This window comes from Salvelinus sp. IW2-2015, unplaced genomic scaffold (assembly GCF_002910315.2).
Source record: "Salvelinus sp. IW2-2015 unplaced genomic scaffold, ASM291031v2 Un_scaffold4109, whole genome shotgun sequence".
Taxonomy (NCBI): domain Eukaryota; kingdom Metazoa; phylum Chordata; class Actinopteri; order Salmoniformes; family Salmonidae; genus Salvelinus; species Salvelinus sp. IW2-2015.
Window position 1 is genome coordinate 48,346 of NW_019945381.1, and position 23,984 is coordinate 72,329.

A 23,984-nucleotide genomic window follows, 5' to 3' on the forward strand; every position below is an offset into this window, starting at 1 on the left:
TGGGAGAGGGCCCGGCGGTGCACCACAACTGCAGCAAGATGACAATTACATAGTGTCTAGTTTGAGGAAGAAACAGACGCCCCTCACAAGTCCTCAACTGGCAGCTTCAATAAAATGGTACCGCAAAAACGACCAGTCTTCAACGTCAAGCAGTGAAAAAGGCGACTCCGGATTGCTGGCCTTCTTAGGCAGATTGCAAAGAAAGAAAGCCATTTCTTCAACTGGGCAAAAAAAATTAGATGGCAAAAGAAACACAAGACACATGGACAGAGGAAGACTGGAAAAAAAATTTTATGGACAGACGGATCTTAAGTTTGAGAGTGTTCGGATCACAAAGAAGAACATTCATGAGATGCCAAAAAAATGAAAAAGATGCCTGGAAGGAGTGCTTGATGCTCTGTCAGGCATGGTGGAGGCAATTGATGGTCTGGGATGGTTTGGTGTGGTAAAGTGGGAGATTTTACAGGGTAAAGGGATCTTGAAGAAGGAAGACTATCACTCCATATATGCAACGTCCATGCCATACCCTGTGGACTGCGCTTAATTGAGCCAATTCCAGACAATGACCCAAAGCACGACTATGCAGAAACCATTTAGGAAGAAGCAGTTGCTGTATCGCTATAAGGATGGCCAGCACAGGTCACCCAATCTCAACCCTATTGAGCTGTTGTTGGAGCAGCGTTGACCGTATGGTACGTAAGAAGTGCCCATCAAGCCAATCCAATTTGTGGGAGGTGCTTCAGGAAGCATGGGGTGAAATCTCTTCAGATTACCTCAACAAACTGACAACTAGAATGCCAAAGGTCTGCAAGGCTGTAATTGCTGCAAATGCAGGATTCTTTGACGAAAGCAAAGTTTGAAGGACACAATTATTATTTCAATTAAAAATCATTATTTATAACCTTGTCAACGTCTTGACTATATTTCCTATTCATTTTGCAACTSATTTCATGTATGTTTTCATGGAAAACAAGGACATTTCTAAGTGACCCCAAACTTTTGAACGGTAGTGTGTGTACACACACACACACACAGACACCTTTTACATGTTATATACACACACAAACACACACACACACTACATACAGGTACACACACACACACACCAACGTCATCTACATTCTATTCACAAACACCGACTATCAGAAAATAATAAAATATCACCGGCACCTAACCTCTGACCTCTAACCCCTGACCTCTGGTGTTGCCGTAGCGCTGAGACGGTGAACGACGGGCGTTTCCATACGGTAGAGCTGGTGACCTTTGACAGGATGGTGAACCTGTCTGTGGACGGGGGTGCGCCCACCACTCTGGACAGTCTGGGAGGGGTCCCACCTCTGTCTGGAGAGGCACCGCTATACGTGGGGGGTAAGGCACACACGACCTCAGCTGAGAGCCAGGTTCAGGCCCTAACCCACCCTGTTACATATATCCTTTCTCCCTCCCTCTCTCTCACTCCCTCTCTCTCTCTCCCTCACTCCCTCTCTCTCTCTCCCTCTCTCTCTTTCTCCAGGTATGCCAGAGAAGATGTCCTACTCCTCTCTGAGTCTCTTCCAGCCCCTCAACTCCTCCAGTTTCCACGGCTGCATCAGGAATCTGTACATCAACCACGAGCTGCAGGACTTCACCCAGACCACTATGAAGGTATGGTGGGAGACGGGGAGGAACATTCTGGTAACTTACCCAAAATTCCCAGCTTTTCCAGAAATCCCAGTTGGAATATTCCCAGAAACCTAGATCTGAGAAGTTAGAGAAATATTTATTTTAGTATTTTATTTCTGAAGCTAAAGACACATTTTCACACTGCGTCGATTATAACGTTTTTTTCCCAATTCTAATTGTTTGATGTGCTGAAGCCGGGGGTGGTGCCAGGATGCCAGCCCTGCAGGAAACTGTTCTGCCTCCATGGAGTGTGCCAACCGGATGGTGCCCAGGGACCCCTCTGCCACTGCCAGCCTGACTGGGTTGGGCTACACTGCGATCAGCCAATCGGAGGAGGCCTTGTTGGGGGTGATGTTGCCCCGGCAACCACGGCTAACCCATGCCAGGGGAATAAGTAAGTGTGACTGGGGGTGGGAGACTGGAGAGTGAGTGGTAAAGGGTTGTAGTCTGTTGTGGTTTATAGTGGGTCTATGTGGCTTGTTGTTATCTTGTGTTTTATCATGTTGATTTATTTTGGGGGTAACTCATTAAGTGTATGGTTTAATTGATTGTGTTGTTCGAGTCCCAGCTTTTGTATTTTCCCCACTGCATTTTTCTTATAGCATCTTTCTCTTCCTCTCCCTCCCTTTCTCCCTCTCCCTCCATTTCTTCCTCTCCCTCCCTTTCTCCCTCTCCCTCTCCCTCCCTTTCTCCCTCTCCCTCCCTTTCTCCCTCTCCCTCCCTTTCTCCCACTTCCTCCATTCCTCCTTCCCCCTCTCCCTCCATTTCTCCCTCCCCTCCATTTCTTCCTCAATTTTTTCCCTCCCCTCCATTCTCCCTCCATTTCTCCCTCCCCCTCTTCCCTCCATTTCTCCTCCCCCCCCCTCCATTTCCTCCCTCCCTCTCCCTCCATTTCTCCCTCCCCCTCTCCTCCATTTCTCCCTCCCCTCTCCCTCCATTTCTCCCTCTCCCTCTCCCTCCACTTCTCCCTCTCCCTCCATTTCTCCTTTCCACTCTCCCTCCATTTCTCCTTCCCCCTCCCCTCCACTTCTCCCTCTCCCTCCACTTCTCCCTCTCCCTCCACTTCTCCTCTCCCTCCATTTCTCCCTCTCCCCTCCACTCTCCCTCTCCCTCCCATTTCTCCCTCTCCCTCCACTTTCCCTCCACTTCTCCCTCTCCTCCACCTCTCCCTCCATCTCGCCCTCATCTCTCCGTCCATCTCTCTCCTCCATTTCTCCCAGGTGTTGTGAGGGGTGTGTGTGTGTTCAGGATGTTTCAGTCGTACAGGTGTGAGTGTGAGGAGGGCTGGCGCGCCACCCTGTGCAATCAACAGGGGGAGCTAACAGCACCAGCAGTGCCAGAAGACCAGCCAAGCCGTGTTCAGTGCTGCTCTGCCAACATGCCACTGTCAGCTGACTGAGGGAGGAGCGACCTACTGTCTCTGTGACACGGGATACACCGGGGACACATGTGACACAGGTAAGGATGGAGGGAGAGGATAGGAGAGAGGGGACAGGTAAGAGACAGAACACCTGTGATACAGGTAAGGATGGAGGGAGATGATAGGAGGAGGGGGACAGGTAAGAGACAGAACACCTGTGATACAGGTAAGATGGAGGGAGATGATAGGAGGAGGGGGACGATAAGAGAGAAGAACCTGTGATACAGGTAAGGATGGAGGGAGATGATAGGAGGAGGGGGGACAGGTAAGAGAGAGAACCTGTGATACAGGTTTTGACAGAGGGGGAGAGGTGTGGGGGGAGGATGGAGTGTGTGTTTGACAGGGAGAGACATTGGAATACTCGGTCGCGTCACGCCATTGTTGAGTGTTCTCAARACGTTTAGTGGTGCCTTGTTTCGTCTTGGAAATACGATGCCATTGCTACATTAGGCAAACAATTAGTAGGAATCAACTTTGCCATCATTATTATGCCGTAAAATGTACTTTAGACAAATGTCATTAGCTAGCAAAGTTCATAAAAAAGGTATAGCAATGCTAACTTTAGCTAGCAAAAATGTCCTTCACTCTTAGCTAGCTAGCATTAGACTACATTTAACGTCGATCGGACGACATCACAATGATGACAAACAAATTAACTTTAGACATGTTGATAAGCTCCAACTGAGAATGTATTGAGAAGAAAGTTGTCGGACACCAGTCCTCAAGAGAACATTCAGAACAATATTGTGACGATACATGAATAACCCCTACTGTGTTTGTTGTTGATGATGTCACACTACTCAGCCTCTTTAACCTCTGCCCTCTCACCTCTAACCTCTAGTTGAGTCAGCGTGCCGCGGCGAGGCAGTGCGTGACTTCCACCRGGTGCCGCGCGGCCACGCCGACTGCCAGACGACGCGGCCCTTCTCCTGGGTGGAGTGTCGGGGGGGCTGCCAGGGGGGCGGGGCGGCGTGCTGCGCCCCACTGAGGGTACGACGCCGGCGCTACACCTTCGAGTGCGACGACGGAAGTTCCTTCACACAGGACGTAGAGAAAGCAGTGGAGTGCGGCTGCAAGGAGTGTGTGTAGTCGTTGTTGTACTACACACGTACACACACGTGGGCAGTGCAGTCAGCTGAAGAGGAGTTACTGAACACACTGTAGGAAAGTATATATATATAAAACATGGACATTGTCTGTGTGTTGCGGACAACAGTGTTTGTAATATAGGACAGTTCTTCCCTGGCAAGGACGGCCAACCAACACCAAACCAACCAACCTCATCTTCGTCATCTTCATCTACATCAGCAACTACCTAAAGAAWGTCAACTGTGGTCTCACATTAGTCATGTTATATTGAAAGGTCATTCTTTGGATTTATACTGTATTGTACACCCCTTYATCCATGTGCTCAAATCATTGTAAATGGAGGAACCTGTAGGGTGCATGGCAGCCATGTTGGCAACAGGAAACCGTTGAGACACTTCTCTAGTTTCTTCCTGTTAAATGAGAAACTGCTGCTCTTTTTTTGCTAGTTTACCATTTAATCTGTGTATCTTTTCACTGGGCTGCAATGCCAGTTCGCCCTCTAGTGGCCGGTCTTATAACGAGGGTGTTTGAAGGTTCAGATGGGGGAAGGGGGTGCGTTTTAGAGAGCAGCTGAGGCCCTGTGGCCYACTTTAAAGAGGTGGGGGCCTTTTGGAGGMTATGTGCCAGTTTGATTTTAGCCAGAAACTTCCTTAATATTCGTCATGGTAATTGGTTATAATTGTATCATTGAGTAAAACCCGCCTCCTATCTCTCTGGTCCAATCAGTCTCCTTCTACCACGTCTGCAGTATTATGAAACTCAACACAAATGTAGCTTTGATAATATTTTAGTTATAATTGTTGTAAAACTAAAACAGAAATGTGCATAACATTTGTTTAACATTTAGATTGTTTTTTAACTTAGTGTTATGTAGCTAATGTAGCCCTTTGATTGTGATACAAAATGGTAAATACTTAACAGATTGTAATATATATCATTGCATTTCATTTGGAGATAGTATTTTTATATGTTTGAATCCTGGCATGGGAGGACAGACGTTGTATTGGGTCTGTAGACTGAAGCAAATTTGTCTTTGCTGTTCTTCTAACTGCCTGATCTAAAGCTGCCAAAACCAGTCAGCCTATTGTCAGTCTAATACACAGTGTCGTCACGGAGACGTTAAATGACTATGATGTTATTGTTCTATTTACATGTTGTCTACCTACTTGGTGATATAATATCATCAATGATTTGCTTCAGATTATGTGTAGTGATGTTTATTTATTTCAATAAAAGACATGATTTTCTCTCTTCCACCTTGAACGTGTTGTCAGTTCTCTCTGTGGCCTTTGACCTGGATGTGTGTGACCTTTAACCTGAACGTGTCAGTACAGTGTTTGGTCCAGGGAGAGAAGAGGTCACGGAGTCTATGAGCTATGACAGATCTTAGTTAATCACCCCTGAAGAGAGAGAGAGTGAGGGAGAATAACTGAGTGGAGGACAACAGAAGCAAATGAAAGGAGGAGGAGTGGGGGACATGGAGGACAGGATAGAAAGAGGAAAGGAGAGAGGACGAGAGAAAGCCAGAAGAGGGTTAGAGAGAGCAGCCTTGTTCCCTGGCACGTGTCTCGTGGAGAGGAGAGAGAGAGCAGCCTTGTTCCTGGCAGTGTCTCATGGAGAGGAGAGAGAGAGCAGCCTTGTTCCCTGGCAGTGTCTCATGGAGAGGAGAGAGAGAGCAGCCTTGTTCCCTGGCAGTGTCTCGTGGAGAAGAAGAGAGAGCGCCTTGTTCCCTGGCAGTGTCTCGTGGAGAGGAGAGAGAGAGCAGCCTTGTTCCCTGGCAGTGTCTCGTGGAGAGGAGAGAGAGAGCAGCCTTGTTCCCTGGCAGTGTCTCATGGAGAGGAGGAGAGAGAGCAGCCTTGTTCCCTGGCAGTGTCTCATGGAGAGGAGAGAGAGAGCAGCCTTGTTCCCTGGCAGTGTCTCGTGGAGAGAGAGAGGAGAGCAGCCTTGTTCCTGGCAGTGTCTCGTGGAGAGGAGAGAGAGAGCAGCCTTGTTCCCTGGCAGTGTCTCATGGAGAGAGAGAGAGAGCAGCCTTGTTCCCTGCAGTGTCTCATGGAGGAAGAGCGAGAGAGCAGCCTTGTTCCCTGCAGTGTCTCGAGGGAGAGGAGAGAGAGAGCAGCCTTGTTTCCCTGGCAGTGTCTCGGGAGAGGAGAGAGAGAGCAGCCTTGTTCCCTGCAGGTGTCTCGGGGAGAGGAGAGAGAGAGCAGCCTGTTCCCTGGCTGTGTCTCGTGGGGCCGTAGGGTAAAACCATCCCAAACCCCAGAGTTCAGGCTGTTTAATGAAACTTGTGATTTATATGGAACCTGAACCATAAACCATAATATATCCCCCTCTGTGTGATTGGTTCAGCCAGGCCCCTACCACCCCCTGTGAAAGCTCGGAAACACACACGCACGCACGCACGCACGCACGCACACACACACACACACACAAAAAAAGCATATGAACACAGGCACACACACGAACGCGTACACACACACCCTCCCCTGCCCTTCACCAGCATCTGTACCCCTTCCCCCTCTCTTTAAAGAGAGATCAAACCATACTACCACCACCCCAATACCAATAAAGCCCACTGACTACCATATTCAGAGAGGAAAGATCCACACACAACAGAAAAATATCTCTCCCTGAAAACAGGTTTTAATATCCAGTCCGCTGTATAGTCTTATTTGCTGCTTCCAGCTGTTGTGGTGTGGTGGGCTGGCTACTGTCACAAGCAAAAACACACATTTCCCTGCGTCCAGTGTACAGTGGACCAGTAGAGACTGTGTGTGTGTTAACTATACTGAATAAGAAGTTGTTACCCTCTTAGACAAAAGGGTTCCAAAAGGGTACTTCGGTTGTCCCCTTTGAAGAATCCTTTTGGGTTTCTGTGGAAAGGGTCCACACAGAACCCAAAAGGGTTCTCCTATTTGGGGAGAGCCAAAGAACCCGTATAGGTTCTAGATACAGCCTTTTGTTTCTTGCGTGTTGATACCTTAGCACTGGATGGCAGTATATCACCACACACCTCCCTGATGAAACTACCAGAGTATAGTGAACTAGAGAACACAATGACAAATACCAAACTCATATCGTTTTAACTAACCATAGTCTATCTTGATCTAGGAGCTCTGTAGCATATAGACATATATTCTATTACTTATGTAGTCATACAGCCACGGGTATCTTAAATATGGGCCCAAAGGGCTCTGGTCAACAGTAGTGCCCATTAGGGAATAGGGTGCTCTGTGTCAAAGGGCTCTGGTAAACATTAGTGCCCTATATAGGGAATAGGGTGCCATTTGGATTCATGTTATTTTTCATCTAAGAGCTTTGTAGATATTTGAATTTATAATGTATTACTACAATATTAACACAGACAACATATATTTCGTGTGGTTATTCGAAAAAGGGGGAAATGGTGATTGGAGATTTTGTTCTTAGTGTTGGATTTTAATCATGAAATAGTACTTATGCTACTTTCCTAATGTATCCATTATAAATGCACACACAGACATGAATCTATCATATATAATTAACAATAATTATACAAATAACTATTACAATTATAACAATAAATAGAACAAATCCTGTACTACGATCCAGAGATATGTTCATGACAACAGAAGACCATTTAACATACTATACCTGATAATCCTCTGTATCCATAGTTACCAGCACAGGGCAGCTGGAAATGTCTGGGAGAAAACGTTGCAAAAGCTCCAATAAAACACACACAATTGATGATCAAATATCAAACTGTCAGCATATTGAACAATGTTAATGACGTGTGAGTCTGAAATAACTTCCTCTCTTCCTTGTCTGTCTCTGTCCCTCGCTCTCTTCATTCCTTCATCTAGTCTGACTCTGGTCCTCTCTTTCCTTGTCTATCTCTGTCCATCGCTCTCTTCATTCCTTCAATTCAATTCAATTCAATTCAAGGGGCTTTATTGGCATGGGAACATGTGTTAACATTGCCAAAGCAAGTGAGGTAGATATTATACAAAAGTGAAATAAACAATACAAATTAACAGTAAACATTACACATACAGAAGTTTCAAAACATAAAGACCATTACAAATGTTATATTATATATATACAGTGTTGTAACAATGTACAAATGGTTAAAGCACACACAGTTAAAATAAATAAGCATAAATATGGTGTATTTACAATGGGTTTTGTTCTTTCACTGGTTGCCCTTTTCTTGTGGCAACAGGTCACAAATCTTGCTGCTGTGATGGCACACTGTGGATTCTCCCAGTAGATATGGAGTTTATCAAAATTGGATTTGTTTTCAAATTCTTTGTGGATCTGTGTAATCTGTGGAAATATGTCTCTCTAATATGGTCATACATTGGGCAGGAGGTTAGGAAGTGCAGCCTAGTTTCCACCTCATTTTGTGGCAGTGAGACACATGCCTGTCTTCTCTTGAGAGCCATGTCTGCTACGCGGCCTTTCTCAATAGCAAGGCTATGCTCACTGAGTCTGTACATAGTCAAAGCTTTCCTTAAGTTTGGGTCAGTCACAGTGGTCAGGTATTCTGCCACTGTGTACTCTTCTGTTTAGGGCCAAATAGCATTCTAGTTTGCTCTGTTTTTTTTGTTAATTCTTTCAATGTGTCAAGTAATTATTTTTTTGTTTCTCATGATTTGTTGGGTCTATTGTTGCTGTTGTCCTGGGGCTCTGTGGGGTGTGTTTGTGTTTGTGAACAGAGCCCTAGGACCAGCTTGCTTAGGGGACTCTTCTCAGGTTCATCTCTCTGTAGGTGATGGCTTTGTTATGGAGGTTTGGGAATCGCTTCCTTTTAGGTGGTTGTAATTTAACGGCTCTTTCTGGATTTTGATAATTAGTGGGTATCGGCCTAATTCTGCTCTGCATGATTATTTGGTGTTCTTACGTTGTACACGGAGGTATTTTTAGCAGAATTCTGCATGCAGAGTCTCAATTTGGTGTTTGTCCATTTTGTGAAATCTTGTTGGTGAGCGGACCCAGACCTCACAACCATAAAGGGCAATGGGCTCTATGACTGATTCAAGTATTTTTAGCCAGATCCTAATTGGTATGTTGAAATTTATGTTCCTTTTGATGGCATAGATGCCCTTCTTGCCTTGTCTCTCAGATCGTTCACAGCTTTGTGGAAGTTACTGTGGCGGATGTTTAGGCCGAGGTATGTATAGTTTTTTGTGTGCTCTAGGGCAACAGTGTCTAGATGAATTTGTGGTCCTGGCGACTGGACCTTTTTGGAAACACCATTATTTTGGTCTTACTGAGATTTACTGTCAGGCCAGGTCTGACAGAATCTGTGCAGAAGATCTATGGTGCTGTTGTAGGCCCTCCTTGGTTGGTGACAGAAGCACCAGTATCATCAGCAAACAGTAGAATTTGACTTCAGAGTCTAGTAGGGTGACGGCCGGTGCTGCGACTTTCTTAGTGCCCGCGCCAATTCGTTGATATATATGTTGAAGAGGGTGGGGCTTAAGCTGCATCCCTGTCTCACCCACACCCTGTGTGAAGAATGTGTGTTGTTTTTTGCAATTTTAACCGCCACTTGATTGTTTTGGTACATGGATTTTATGAATGTCGTAGTTTTAACCCCCAACCACTTTCCATCAATTTGTATAGCAGCCTCATGCAAATTGAGTCGATAGGCTTTTCTGAAGTCAACAAAGCATGGAAGACCTTTGCCTTTGTTGGTTTGTTTGGTTGTCAATTAGGGTGTGTAGGGTGAATACATGGTCTGTTGTACGGTAATTTGGTAAAAAGCCAATTTGACTCTGGTCTCTTCCTTTCATCTAGTCTGACTCTGGTCCTCTCTTTCCTTGTCTATCTCTGTCCATCGCTCTCTTCATTCCTTCATCTAGTCTGACTCTGGTCCTCTCTTTCCTTGTCTATCTCTATCCATCGCTCTCTTCATTCCTTCATCTAGTCTGACTCTGGTCCTCTCTTTCCTTGTCTATCTCTATCCATCGCTCTCTTCATTCCTCATCTAGTCTGACTCTGGTCCTCTCTTTCCTTGTCTATTCTCTATCCATCGCTCTCTTCATTCCTTCATCTAGTCTGACTCTGGTCCTCTCTCCCTTGTTATCTCTATCCATCGCTCTCTTCATTCCTTCATCTAGTCTGACTCTGGTCCTCTCTTTCCTTGTCTATCTCTATCCCTCGCTCTCTTCATTCCTTCATCTAGTCTGACTTCTGGTCTCTCTTTCCTCTGTCTATCTTGTCCATCGCTCTCTACAATTCCTTCATCTAGTTCTGACTCTGGTCCTCTCTTTCCTGTGTCTATCTCTATCCCTCGCTCTCTTCATTCCTTCATCTAGTCTGACTCTGGTCCTCTCTTTTCCTTGTCTATCTCTGTCCATCGCTCTTCTTCATTCCTTCATCTAGTCTGACTCTGGTCCTCTCGCTCTTCATCTAGGTCTGACTCTGGTCCTCTCGTCCTTCATCTAGTCTGACTCTGGTCCTCTCTTCCCTTGTGTATCTCTATCCATCGCTCTCTTCATTCCTTATCTAGTCTGACTCTGGTCCTCTCCTCTCCCTTGTCTATCTCTATCCCTCGCTCTCTTCATTTCCTTCATCTGTCTGACTCTGGTCCTCTCTTTCCTTGTCTATCTCTGTCATCGCTCTCTTCATTCCTTCATCTAGTCTGACTCTGGTTCCTCTCGTCCTTCATCTAGTCTGACTCTGGTCCTCTCTTTCCTTGTCTATCTCTATCCATCACTCTCTTCATTCCTTCATCTAGTCTGACTCTGGTCCTCTCTTTCCTTGTCTATCTCTATCATCACTCTCTTCATTCCTTCATCTAGTCTGACTCTGGTCCTCTCTTTCCTTGTCTATCTCTATCCATCGCTCTCTTCATTCCTTCATCTAGTCTGACTCTGGTCCTCTCTTTTCTTTGTCTATCTCTATCCCTCGCTCTCTTCATTCCTTCATCTAGTCTGACTCTGTCCTCTCTTTCCTTGCCTATCTCTATCCATAGCTCTCTTTCATTCCTTCATCTAGTCTGACTCTGCGTCCTTTCTTTCCTTGTCTATCTCTGTCCCTCGCCTCTTCATTCCTTCATCTAGTCTGATCTGATTTCCTCTCTTCCGACTTCTCGTCCTTCATCTATCTGACTCTCTTCCTTCATCTAATCCGACTCTCGTCCTTCATCTAGTCCGACTCTCGTCCTTTCTCTAGTCCGACTTCTCGTCCTTCATCTAGTCCGACTCTCGTCCTTCATCTAGTCCACCTCGTCCTTCATCTCGTCCGACTCTCGTCCTTCATCTAGTCGACTCTGGTCCTCTCGTCCTTCATCTAGTCCGACTCTGGTCCTCTCGTCCTTCATCTAGTCTGACTCTCATCCTTCATCTAGTCTGACTCTCGTCCTTACATCTAGTCTGACTCTGGTCCTCTCATCTAGTCTGACTTTGGTCTCTCATCTAGTCTGACTCGTGGCCTCTCATCTAGTCTGACTCTGGTCCTCTCATCTAGTCTGACTCTGGTCCTCTCATCTAGTCTGACTCTGTCCTCTCATCTAGTCTGACTCTGGTCCTCTCATCTAGTCTGACTCTGGTCCTCTCATCTAGTCTGACTCTGGTCCTCTCATCTAGTCTGATCTGGTCCTCTCATCTAGTCTGACTTCTTGGTCCTCTCATCTAGTCTGACTCTGGTCCTCTCATCTAGTCTGACTCTGGTTCTCATCTAGTCTGACTTGGTCCTCTCATCCTTCATCTAGTCTGACTCTGGTTCTCTCATCCATGGGCTGACTGCAGTAGGCCTCTCCCCTTTCCTTCTCTCTCTTCTTCCCTCTTATCTTTCTCTACTCCTCTCATATTCTCCACTCTGCAGCTCTACACAGAGCAGCGATGTCCTTTTATTGATATGATCATGGTTAGTGCTCTCCTGGTAGCCATCATCAGCCTGCCTGCCCTGCCCTTCCACATACACACACACACAGCTGCCCGCTGCCTGCATTGCTCTGCCACACACAGGCCCCAAAGGCTATTTACAGTAGGTGATTTGAGAGAGCGGGAAGGAGAGAACGGTGAAAGGAGACAACAGGAGGGATAAATTGGGATGTAGGACAAAGGTGTAGAGAGAGATGGAGCGAGAGGGAGATGGAGAGAGAGAGAGGGAGATGGAGAGAGAGAGAGAGAGATAGAGAGGGAGGGAGAGAGAGAGAGGGAGATGGAGAGAGAGAGGGAGAGAGGGAGATGAAGAGAGAAAAAGTGCCAGAGGCAATCTGAATATTTCAGTCATGTGCCAAGGGTTAAAGTTATGCTCCAGAACTTTGTTAGAATTTCAGCCAGTAGTTTTGAAACGGGTCCCTGTTTTTAGTGTACTACATCATCCATTTCATATGATTTGTTTCATACGTCTGACTTTATACTTTATAGGCTTTAGTTAACAGACTGAGCTTCTGCATCTGTGATCAATCAATTGGTGTTATTGTAATATATTTTKGAGGTTTTTAAAGTATGGCTGTAATTCTCCTTGTCGGAGTCTTAGGTTTTCATTCTAGTAACACAACCAGATGATGGACAATACTGAGAGGGTTTAGGGTCATAGTTCAGGGGTCAAACAGACTAWTATCTCCATGTTATCTTTTCTGATGTAGAAGATTATTTCCCAGAGACGGTTGATTCCTGGGTGTTGTGTACCGCGCTGAAAGGGAGTCTGTGTTGCGGGTGGTGGTGAGATCTAGCCGGTGTGTGTGTGTGTGTGTGTGCTAATTGAAAACGCTATCTTCAGTCATTAATCTGTAATGCGGTGCCACCGCTGTGGTATGACGCTCAGAGATCGCCGCGGGGAAGGACATCTGTTTATGGTATTCGACATTTCGTAAGCGCACGCAAGCAAACTGTATAGTTGGTGAAGGAGTGGAAGAGAATTAGAGAAGAGTGGTAGAAAGTGTGTATGAGAGAAGAGAGAGTTATAGAGGTGGAGAAAAGGTGTGTATGAGAGAAGAGCAGAGATATAGGTGGGAGAAAGTGTGATGAGAGGAGAGAGAGATAGATGTGGAAGTATGATGAGAGAAGAGAGAGATTAGAGGTGGAGAAAGTTGTGTATGAGAGAAGAGAGTAGAGATAGAGGTGGAGAAAGTGGGTATGAGAGAAGAGAGAGATTAGAGTGGTAAGAAGTGGTAATGAGAGAAGAGAGGAGATATGGGTGGAGAAAGTTGTTATGAGAGAGAGAGAGATAGAGTGTGGATGGAATAGTGTGTATGAGGAGAAGAGTAGAGTATATGAGGTGGATGAAAGTGTGTATGAGAGGAAAGAGAGATAGAGGTGGAGAAATGTGTGTATGAGAGGAAGAAGATAGATAGGAGTGGAGAAAGTGTGTATTGAGAGGAAGAGAGAGATAGAGGATGGGAGAAAGTGTGTATGATGAGAAGAGAGAGATTAGAGGTGGAAAAGTGGTGTATGAGAGAAGAGAGAGATAGAGGTGGAGAAGTGTGTATGAGAGAAGTAGAGAGATAGAGTTGGAGAATGTGTATGAGAGAAGAGAGAGAGGATAGAGGTTGGAGAAAGTGTGATGAGAGAGAGAGAGATAGAGGTGGAGAAAGTGTGTATTGAGAGGAGAGAGAAGATTAGAGGGTGGAGAAAGTGTGTATGAGAAGAGAGAGATAGAGGTGGAGTAGTTTAAAGAGAGAATAGAATGGGAATTGATGAGAGAAGAGAGAGATAGAGGTGGAGAAAGTGTGTATTGCAGAGGAGAAAGAGATAGAGGTGGAGAAGTGTGATATGAGAGAAGAGAGGATAGAGGTGGAGAAAGTGTGTATGAGAGAAGAGAGAGATATGAGTGTGGAAGAAAAGTGTGTTATGAGGGAGAGAGGATAGAGGTGGAGAAAGTGTGTATGAGAGAAGAGAGAGGATAGAGTGGAGAAAGTGTGTATGAGAGAGAGAGAGAGATGAGGTGGATGAAAGTGTGTATGAGAGAGGAGAGAGAGATAGAGATGGAGAAAGTTGTGTAATGAGAGAAGAGAGGAGATTAGAGGTGAAGAGAAAGTGTTGATTATGAAGAGACAAGGAGATAGAGGTGGAGAAAGTGTGATGAGAGAAGAGGAAGATAGAGGTGAGAAGGTTTATGAGAGGAGAAGAGATTAGAGGATGGAAGAAAGTGTGTATGAGAGAGAGAGAGATAGAGTTGGGAGAAAGTGTGTATGAAGAAGGAGAGAGATAGAGGTGGAGTAAAAGTGTGTTGTATGAGAGGAGAGAATAGGTTATAGAGGTGAGAATAGTGTGTATGAGAGAGAGAGAGTAGAGGGAGAAAAGTGTGTATGAGAGAAGAGAGAATAAGGGAGGTGTGATGAGAGAAGAGGATGTGAAAAGTGTTATGTAGAGGAGAGAGAGATAGAGGTGGAGAAAGTGTGATGAGAGAGAGCAGATAGAGGTGGTGAGTGGTGGATGAGAAGAAAGAGAGAAGAGGTGGAGAAAGTGTGTATGACAGCGAAGAGAGAGAATAGAGGTGGAGAAAGTGTGGTATGAGAAGAAGAGAGAGATAGAGGTGGACGAAAAGTGTGTATGAGAGAAAGAGAAGATAGAGGTGTGAGAGTGTGTATGAGAGGAGAGAGAGATAAGGTGAGAAAAGTGTGATGAGAGAAGAAGAGAAGATGAGAGTGTGGTATGAAAGAGAGATAGAGTGAGAAGTGTTATAGAGAAGAGAGAGATGTAGAGGTGAGAAGTGTGTATAGATGAGAGTAGAGATAGAGGTGGAGAAAGTCGTGTATGAGAGATGAGATGAGATAAGAGGTGGAGAAAGTGTGTTAATGAGAAGAAGATAGAGGTGAGTTAAGAGAGCGATAGGGTGAGAAAGTGTGTAATGAGAGGAAGAGAGAGATAGAGGTTGGAGAAAGTTGTATGAGAGAATGAGAGAGAATAGAGGTGGAAAAGTGTGTATGAAAAAAGAGAGATGAGGTGGAGAAAGTTTGTAATGAAGAAGAGAAGATAGATGGAGTAAAGTGTGTAAGAGTGAAGAGATGAGATAGAGGTGGATGAAGTGTGAATTGAGGAGAAGAGAGAGATAGAGGTGGAGAAAGGTGTATGAAGAGGAGAGAGAGATAGAGGTGGAGAAAAGTGTGTATGAGAGAAGAGAGAGTTAAGAGGTGGAGAAGATGTGTGTATGAGAGAAATGAGAGGATAGAGGTGGAGAATAGTGTGTATGATGAAGAAGAGAGAGATTAGAGGTGGATGAACGTTGGATGAGAGATAGAGAGAGATAGAGGTGGAAGATAAGTGTGAATGAGACAAGAGAGAGATAGAGGTGGAGAAAGTGGTGAATAAGAGAGAAGAATAGAGGTGAGAAGTGTGTATGAGGAGAAAGAGAATAGAGGTGGAAGAAAGTGTGTAAGAGAGAGGAGGAGATAGTTAGGTGGAAAGAAAGTGGTGTATAGAGAAGAGGAGAGATAGAGGTGAGAATCGTGTGTATTGAGAGAAAAGAGAGATAGAGGTAGAGTGGTGTGAGAGGAGAGAGAGATAGAGGTGGAGAAAGTTTGATTATGAGAGAAGAGAGAGATGATGTGGAGTAATAGTGTGATGAGAGAAGGGAGATAGAGGTGGAGAAGTGTGTATGAGAGAAGAGAGAGATAGAGTGAGAAAGTGTGTATGAGGATAAGAGAGATAAGAGGTGGAGAAAGTGTGGTATTGAGAGAAGAGAGAGTATATGAGGTGGGGGATAGTGTGTATGAGAAAGAGAGAGATTAGAGGTGGAGGAAGGTGTGTATATGAAGAAAGAGAGATAGAGGTGGAGAAGTGTGATAAGAAGAGAGAGATAGGTGGAGAAAGTTGTATGAGAGAAGAGAGTAGATATAGAGTGGAGAAAGTGTGTTGAGAGAAGAGAGAGATAGAGGTGGAGAAAGTGTGAATGAGAGAAGAGAGAGATAGATGTGGAGAAAGTGTGTATGAGAGAAAAAGAAGGGTGAGAAAGTGGTGTAAATGAGAAGAATAGAGAATAGAGGTGGAGAAAGTGTGTATGAGAGAAGAGAGAGATAGAGGTGGAGAAGTGTGTTGAGAGAAGAAAGATAAGGTGTGAGAAAGTGTGTAATGAGAGAAGAGAGAGATAGAGGTTGGAGAAAGTGGTGTAATGAGAAGAAGAGAGAGATAGAGGTGGAGAAAGTGTGTATGAGAGAGGAGAGAGTAGAAGGTGGAGAATAGTGTGTAAATGAAGAGAAGAGAGAGATAGGAGGTGGAGAAAGTGTGGTATGAGAGAAAGAGAGAGATAAGAGGTGAGGAAGTGTGTATGGAAGAAGAGAGGAGATAGTATCTGTGGAGAAAGTGTGTATGAGAAGAAGAGAGATTGATGTGGAGAAAGTTGTGTATGAGAGAAGAGAGAGATAGAACTGGAGAAATGTGTATGAGAGAGAGAGAGATTAGAGGTGGAGAAACTGTGTGAAAAGAAAGAGAGAGATAGATGTGGAGAAAGTGTGTATGAAGAAGAGAGAGATAAGATGTGGAAATTAGTGTGTATGAGATGCAAGAGAGAGTATGTATGTGGAGAAAGTGTGTATGAGAGATGAGAGAGATATGAGGTGGAGAGAAGTGATGTATGATAGAGAAGAGAGAGATTAGAGGTGGAGAAAGTGTTGAATGAGAGAAGAGAGAGATAGAGGTGGAGAAAGTGTGTTAGAGAAGAATGAGAGAGATAGAGTGGAGAAAGTGTGTATGAGAGAAGAAGAGAGATATAGAGTGGAGAAAGTGTGTATGAGAGGAGGAGAGATAAGGTGGAGAAAGTTGGTATGAGAGAAAGGAGAGATAGAGGTGGAGAAGTTGTATGAGATAGAGGTGTGAGATAAGTGTGGAATGAGAGAAGTAGAGAGATAGAGGTGGATGAAAGTGTGAAAATGAGAGGAGCGAGATAGATGTGTGTATGAAGAGAAGAGAGAGCGAAAGATTAAGAAGAGACAATGAGAAATGGTGAGATGGAGTACGAGAGGGAATCGAGGAGAAGAAATGAGAGCAAGAGACTGCAAGACAGAAGAAATATAGAGACTGACCGGTTGCCATGTGAAAGCTTTGTGACGCTTTGTGGTGTTTAACCCTGTGCTGTGTAACGTGTTATATATGCTCCCATTCTGCTGCACTCCAGACAAGTGCATAAGATCACATCACATTTTGTCACATGCGCTGAATACAACAGGTGTAGACCTTACGTTATAGTGTCTCCCGTTACAAGCCTTAATGACATGCAGTTTTAAGAAGTAATGACTTAAGAAAATATTTACAAAGTTTAAAAAGTAACACATAAATAACAGCAAGCAGGATTGGCTATGTTACTTGTACAGGGGCACTGGTACCTGAGTCAAATGTACAAGGTTAGTCGAGGTCATTATTTAATTTTTTTGGGTTGGGGTAAAGTGGATCTATTGTCATATAGATATATAAACAGTGAGTAGCACAGGTGAAGTAGCAGTCTGTAAAAACTATGTGGGGGGGGTGGGTGGGGGGGGGGGCACACAATGCAAATGTCCGGGTGGCCATTTGATTAATGTTTACAGCAGTCGTTATGGCTTGGGGTAGAATGCTGTTAAGGGTGCGGGGTGAGTCCTTTTGGTCCTTATGACTTGGTGCTCACGGTACCGTTTGCTTCACGTCAGTAAGAGAGAGAACAGTCCTATGATCTTGGGTGTACTGGAGTCTTTGACAGTTTTTTTGGGGCCTTCGTGAGTGCTATTACCATCAGTAGGTGGACGGATGTCATCCCCATGACGCCTGAAATTAGAAGGTTGAGTGATGAATCCCAGTCATTGTCTACTGTTTTAAGATGTTTAACTTATCTCCAAAATTCCTTAACTCCTTACCTATCGTCTAGATAGTAATTGAGGTCCTGAAGATTTAATGTTTGTAAACCCTATCCTCAAAACTTAAGCCTACCCTACCCAGTAGAATTGGAGGTCCTGGAATATTATTATGTTTTAACCACTATCTCCATACTTACCTTTACCTACCTCAGTAGATGAGGTCCTGAAATTATTATGTTTGTACTCTATCCCAAACCTTAAGCCCTTACCTAGCCCAGTGAAATGAGGTAACTGAAGATTAGTTTTAACTTCTACCCAAACCTTAAACCTTTACCTACCCAGTGAATGAGGTCTGATAATGTTAACTCTATCTCAAAACCTTAACCCTTACTGTTAACCAGTAGAAATGAGGTCCTGAAATTAATGTTTTACCTCTTCTCCAACTTAACCCTACCTAACCAGTAGATGAGTCCTGAAATAATGTTTTAACTCTATCCCATCTTAACCCTTACCTACCATGTTAGATGAGGTCCTGAATTTAAAGGTGGTTTTAAACTCTATCCTCAACCTTAACCCTTACCTACCCTATAAGAAAGTCCTGAATTACATGTTTTAGATAACTCTATTCCAACCTTAGACCCTTACCTTAAGCAGTAGAATGAGGTCCTGAATAATGTTTACTTCTATCCGCAGAATCTAACGTCCTACCTTAACCATAGATTATGAGGTCCTGAAAATTTAATGTTTTACTCTATTCCCAACGCTGTATAAACCCTTTACCGTACCCAGTAGAATGATGTCCTGAAATTAACTGTTTTAACGTCTATCCAAACCTTATACTCCTTACCTACCCAGTAGTAAATGAGGTCCTGATTAATTAATGTTTTAACTCTATCCCAAAACCTTAACCCCTTACCTTTATACCAGTAGAATCGAGGTCCTGAATTATGTTACTCTATCCCAAACCTAACCCTTACCTAACATTCCAGTAGAATGAGTCCTGAATATGTTTTAACTCTATCCCAAACCTACTCCTTACAATACCAGTAGAAGAGGTCCTGAAATTAATGTTTTAAACTCTTTATCCAAACCTTAACCCTACCTACCCATAGAATGGAGGTCCTGAAATTAATGGTTTTAACTCTAATTCAAACCCTTAACCCTTACCTTAACAGTAAGAATGAGGTTCTGAAGATTAATTTGTTTTAACTCTATCCCAAAATCTTTAACCTCTTACCTTTATACAGTAGAATGAGGTCCTGAATTTAATGTTTAACTCTATCCAAACCTAAACCCTTACCCTACCCAGTAAGAATGAGGTCCTGAAATTAGTTTAAAGTCTAGTCCAACCTTAACCCTTACCTACCCAGTAGAAAATGAGGTCCTGAAAATATTATATGTTTTAACTCTAATCCCAGAACCTTTACCCTTACCTACCCAGTAGAAAATGAGTCCTGGAAATTAATGTTAACTCTATCTCCAGGAAACCTTAACCCTTACTAACCAGTAGAATGAGGTCCTGAAAATTATGTTTTAACCTCGTATCCCAGAACCTTAAGCCATGTTAGAATGGTGGACTGGATCATTGTAACCCTATAACTTCTAAATGTGACTTTTGGAGTAAGAACATATACAGAGCAGCAGGAGAAAAGACACTTTGAAATGGACATTTGGAGAAGGTGGGATGAACGTCCTAATTCTGGCGAGTCAGACTGGTGACTTGTTGGCTTATCAACCCATCTCTCACACACACACCACACCCACACAAAAGACGGAAAGTCCTTTTGGAGCTTTAGGCACAACGAGAGGAATAAATATTTCATACGAGGATGACCTATTTCCTATGCCCTGAAAAGCTGTCTGTTCTCTTTTTCTATTTCTCCCACTCTCTAATGCTGAGGCCTCTTTCCCCAGGCCCTGTAAAAAACAGAGAGAAGAAGAGAGGGAGAAGGAGGGATGGAGAGGTTAAGAGAGATGAAGTGTGTGGAACAGAGAGAAGAAGAGAGGGAGGAGGAGGGATGGAGAGGTTAAGAGAGATGAAGTGTGTGGAACAGAGAGGTTGAGATGGAGAAAGAGTTTGTGTGAGATGGACAGAGCAAAAGAGAGAGAGAGAAAAGCTCATTGCTTTAACAGTAGAGTTAGCTCATCATCATGCCCTCTCTGCAATGTGTCAAACCCTGTAGAGGGACAACAGGACAGGAGATGAAGAGCCACATACACCCCATGTACACGGTGGACGCTTCCAAGAATGTTACAGATATAGCGGAAAGAGAGACAGTCACAGAGAGAGCGAGATGGAGACATGAAAGGCATTGAGCAGAGAACAAAGATGACTAAAATAGAATAGAAAATGTTAACTTTTTTTTGTTTTACTGTGAAAGAATTCAACAGACAGGACGAACAAATTAAAGATGAAAATCGGAAAGAATAGACCAAGAGAGGAAGAGATGTATAAATACAGAGAGAGAGAGTTACAGAGCGAGACTAGATTAGAAGTACTAAATCAGAGGATGACTGACGTGTAGAGATGTATAAATACAGAGAGAGAGAGTGACAGAGCGAGTAGATAAATCAGAGGATGACTGACGTGTAAGGGGGAGGGAGGCCTGTGAGAACAGCAGGTTTATTTACTTCCTGTTAGTATTCTTGGAGGGCGGTACTTAACCCTCGCTGACCAACGCTCTATCTGCAATTAACACACATTACACCACACACACACACACACACACTACAGACATACACATACCCTGTACAATACTGTACAGTACTAAACACATGTAAAAATACTGTTTATACAGTAATATTGCCCTAAAAGAGCCTACCCACACGGACTCACACACACACACACACACTACTAAGACTGCCCTGAACAACACAAAACTGATCAACATACACAGATTGAAAGGAGGACAATCAGATCATTATTTTCACAACAAAATTTATTAGAAGAATAGTGGTTTTGAAAAGAAGCTCTAGCATCATACCACCTTACAGAACGGTACAGCTGAAATGTGTTGCCAAAATGGCATTTATTACAAATTTCAATAATAACATAACCAGTAAAATATTATGTTTTTACACACATGCACAAAGATGGATCTAATCAGCCCGAAGTTCAATGCAAAATAAAAAAAATAATAACAGACCACAGATGTTTTTCTTTATCACATATAGGAACAGATTTTAGTATTCATTCGCCCATTTAGTAAAATCGTGATTTTGCATACAAAACAAAATGGAAAACAAAAAACAAATTGTAATTCAATCAACCAACCCATCAGATCAACAAATCAAACACAGAAAAAAAAATATATAAAAAAAAAAAAAAAATAAGATAATCATGTGATCCTCTTTTAAGTGTTCAATTAAAACGGACATCAATCAACATAACAAGCCTAGAATAAAAACTCCAACTCACACAGTACAAAAACATTGTTGGATAAATGTACATAAACAAAAACTACAGTGAGAGAAAAATATTTAAATTATACAAGTTCTGCCCAAACTGTAAACAGTAGTAGATATTGAAAAAAATGAGGTCCATTCAGTTGTATGGAGAAAGAGAGAGAAAGGCTTCCGTGTGGTAGGTACGGTTGGACTCACAGAACCGAGTATAAAAACGAGCTATGAGAACCTCTCTATAACAGGGGCGAGACATTGCTTTCCACAACAACAGCGCCCCTATCTACTCCATCTGGATAGCATGAGGTATATCAACAAACCCAGAAATCTCTCTCGGAAATACAGAGGAAACACCAGGCCCTGAATAGAGGGCATCAGTTCGCCTGTTAGAAAGCCGAGTAGTTAGCAAAGCCTTAGCTAGAGAAAGTTCACAGAAGAAGATGAATATTCATTTTCATTCATTAAGAATAAACCAGTCTCGGATCATACCTGCAGTAGGGCTAGAAGTCAGACACCCAGCGTTTGAAAACCTTTTTAAGAACACCGACCAAACTGATATCTCCATRGCAGGCATCACAAACCAGCACCAGACCACACCAGCACCGACGCCAGCACCACACCAAGCATTACGAATATATAAAGAAGGATTGKCAAGTTCAAACGCAAAATATGAAGAATTAGCAACCAAAGTCAGAAGGTTATTTTGAAAACGTATCGCCAGGTAGGTACGCAACAAAAGATGTYCGTAGGCTTACCAGAATAGCAAAACATTTGCTGAAGTCCCACACAACAGCAAGCAGGCCAGTCATCCATCATCAACCACTCAGCAGCACGTTGAACAAAACAAGCACAAAAAGCTGCAAACAAAACAAGCTAACTGATATATACATTTTCCATTTTTGTCGCAAAACTTCAAAGGAACTGCGAATAAAATGACTTTTCYGTTGACTGGCTGGCTGTGGATGATAGTTTCTCCCTCAACTTGATGACTGTGGTTTTAGAAGTTSCAGAGGTGCCTTTTGTTTAGGTCAGACGGTTCTGTGAGGTGATRTGTTGATGTTCTGAGAAGATGACAGCGCTAACGCTGACGTTTGATTGGCAGGTGAGCCAGAAGGCAGTACTCACACGGTTGTGTTCAGAGATGTTGTGTTTGTAAGAGAGGAATAGAAGGTTACACTTCTAGTGAGGTGGCAGTCAAAGTGCCATGTCAGCTTATAAAGGTACAGTAGCATCTAGGACCTGTTATGTCATCCTTATGACAGTGTTATGTAGCCTTACGGCAGTGTTAAGTAGCCACTATGTGGTCCCCAGTATATAKGCCACAGAGTCTGAGGCACGGTGCGTAGAGAGGGCAGTTTACGTGCTTTGAGGACCCTCTCCACCTGAGCTGAGAAGTAGACAGACATTCATTKGATTTGGGATCTTAATCTACATTTTATAAAATATAATTTAAAAAAAAAATTGAGGGACCAAGGGAGAAAACAAAAGACAAAATAAAATTTAAGTAACTTTTCAGGACATTTGACATTTTCTTTTTACAGTGAATAATAATACAAAAGTAATATAAAAAAATATGAAATAATCATAATAACTAAAAATAACTATAGATCACTGCTAGGCCTCAGAATCTAGAGAAAGTACCTGAATAGAGTGAGAGCAGAGAGCAACTATCTTAATTCCCTGAGGGTGTCTGGGTAACGTAGTGTCTGGGCTGAGGGTGTCTGGGTAACATAGTGTCTGGGCAACGTAGTGTCTGGGCTGAGGTTGTCTGGGTTGTCTTAATTCCCTGAGGGTGTCTGGGTAACGTAGTGTCTGGGCTGAGGGTGTCTGGGTAACGTAGTGTCTGGGCTGAGGGTGTCTGGGTAACGTAGTGTCTGGGTAACATAGTGTCTGGGCAACGTAGTGTCTGGGCTGAGGGTGTCTGGGTAACGTAGTGTCTGGGCAACGTAGTGTCTGGGCTGAGGTGTGTCTGGGTAACGTAGTGTCTTGGCTGAGGTGTGTCTGGGACATGTAGTGTCTTGGCTGGGGGTGTCTGGGACATGTAGTGTCTTGGCTGGGGGTGTCTGGGACATGTAGTGTCTTGTCTGTGAGGCAGAGAGTGATATAATTCTTTCTATAGAAAGCATTGAAGGGTGCATTGAAGGGTGCATTCAGAYCTGCAACGCTTCGGCCTTGCACTATTAAACCAGTGTCAGTGTTCCAAAAACGTTAGTCAGAGCACTGCTAGTTGTGTGTTGCAAACGCAGCTCAGGCTACAGTGTGGTTGGAGGGCGCAGGCTCCACAGGCCCGACAAGAGGAAACTACCTGACTTATGTGAAGGGGGTGGGGTTTTGAATGACACTGTAGAGACAGTAATATTTACGAGACAGAAGAAGAGGAGGAGCACAGAAAAAGCAGAAGTCAGTGGTGGAGATGTGAAAGCACTTCAATGGTCCCATTATAATCTGTCCTTTATCAGGTTAGGTGTAGCCTGCGATATGTCAATCCTTGACTAAAGTCTTGTGTTTTTCAACTTGGTTTGGCACAGATTAAGAAGGAAGAAGGAAGGAAGGATAGAAGGAAGGAAGCGAAGGAAGGAAGGAACGTAAGAAGAGGACATCTATGTCGTGATGTCACTTTGATATACACTTCCTTCAGGTGTCCAATTGTTGATATCAACACAAGGATCAGAATTGGTTGGAATTTTTTGCATGCCAGTCGTACATAACTTG

General features: G+C 43.7%; 1 long non-coding RNA gene and 1 pseudogene across 1 annotated transcript; both read left to right on the plus strand.

Annotated features, from left to right (window-relative positions):
* The window catches only part of LOC112076890 (slit homolog 1 protein-like), a 27,444-nt pseudogene extending 22,010 nt beyond the window's left edge, over nucleotides 1-5,434 (plus strand).
* Nucleotides 5,435-20,794: 15,360 nt separating this feature from the next.
* Nucleotides 20,795-23,570, plus strand: LOC139026202 (uncharacterized). Its single transcript, XR_011477953.1, has 3 exons — nucleotides 20,795-22,989; nucleotides 23,064-23,158; nucleotides 23,207-23,570. It is a non-coding gene; the product is annotated as an uncharacterized lncRNA (long non-coding RNA).
* Nucleotides 23,571-23,984: the final 414 nt, after the last annotated feature.